This window comes from Moschus berezovskii, chromosome 8, assembly GCF_049115385.1.
Source record: "Moschus berezovskii isolate FMDL1 chromosome 8, NW_MosBer_1.0, whole genome shotgun sequence".
Classification (NCBI taxonomy): Eukaryota; Metazoa; Chordata; class Mammalia; order Artiodactyla; family Moschidae; genus Moschus; species Moschus berezovskii.
This window is the reverse complement of record NC_142467.1, coordinates 103,781,976-103,783,513: the sequence shown is the minus strand read 5'-3', so window position 1 is coordinate 103,783,513 and position 1,538 is coordinate 103,781,976.

Below are 1,538 nucleotides of genomic sequence, written 5' to 3'. Positions count from 1 at the left end.
AGCCTGCCAGATTCCTCTGTCCATGGGGATTCTCCAGGCAAGAATACTGGGTTAGATTTCCATTTCCTTCTCCAAAGGATCTTCCCTGACCCAGGGCTTGAACACATGTCTCCTACATTGGCAGGCAGATTCTTTTCACTGAACCACCTGGGAAGCCCATATCTTGCATACCTTTCATATTATTTAACTTATTTTTCTTGTCTGCATAGCAACCCACAATGCAAAACTGTAGAAACTTTATGCTGCTGCTGCTGCTGCTAAGTCGCTTCAGTCGTGTCTGACTCTGTGCGACTCCATAGATGGCAGCCCACTAGGCTCCTCTGTCCCTGGGATTCTCCAGGCAAGAACACTGGAGTGGGTAGATGTTTTTAATAAGTAATCTTGCTTGCCATAACTTGATATTAAATATGGTATTCTAAAAAACAGGATCATTCTGAGGAATTAGAGGTTTCAAAAAGCAAACAGTGCACTAACAAATGTTTCTATTTCAGCTGCTAAAATCATACTTATTGAAACATTGACTTCTCTGCATGGTTGAGTTTACCTGATGAAATTTGTTTCAATAAAATTGGTTGGAAAATAAAAGGAATCCAGATTGAGAAGTAAAGCTATCTCTGATTGCATATTACTGATTGCATATACTGCACATAGAAAATCTTAAAGATGCCACCAGAAAACTACTAGGGCTAATGCATGACTTTGGTAAAGTTGCAGGATACAAAACTAATACACAAACATCTTACATTCCTATACACTAACAACTAAAGATCAGAAAGAGAAATTAAGGAAACAATCTCATTTACCACTGCAACAAAAGGAATAAAATATCAAGGAAGAAACCATTCCCAAGGAGGCAGAATATCTATACTCAGAAAAGTCTAAGACAATGATGAAAGAAATCAAAGGTGACAGAAACAGGTGGAGAGGATAACCTTGTTCTTGGACTGGAAGAGTATTACTCAATACTGTGAAAACCTAAAGCACTCTACAGATGCAGCGTAATCCTTATCAAGTTACCGATGGCATTTTTCACAGAATTAGAACAAAAAATTTTACAAATTGTATGGAAATGCAAAAGATTCCGAATAGCCAGAGCAATATTGAGAAAGAAAAATGGAGCTGGAGGAATCAGGCTCCTTCACTTCAGACTGTACTTCAAAGCTCTGCTACGGAATCAAGACAATATGGTATTGGCACAAAGACAGACATATGGGTCAATGCAACAGGATAGCAAGCTTAGAGAGAAACCTAAGTAACTATGGTCATCTAATCTCTGACAAAGTAGGCAAGAATATACAATGGGGAAAAGACAGTCCCTTCAATAAGTGTGTTGGGAAACTGGACAGCGACATGTACAAGAATGAAATGAGAACACTCCCTAACACCATACACAAAAAGAAGCTCAAAATGGATTAAAGATGCAAATGTGAGGCTGGACAGTATAAAGCTCTTAGTGGAGAACAGGCAGAACACTGTTTGACAGAAATCACCCAGGATCTTTTCTTTTTTGACCCACCTTCTGAAGTATTGAAAATAAA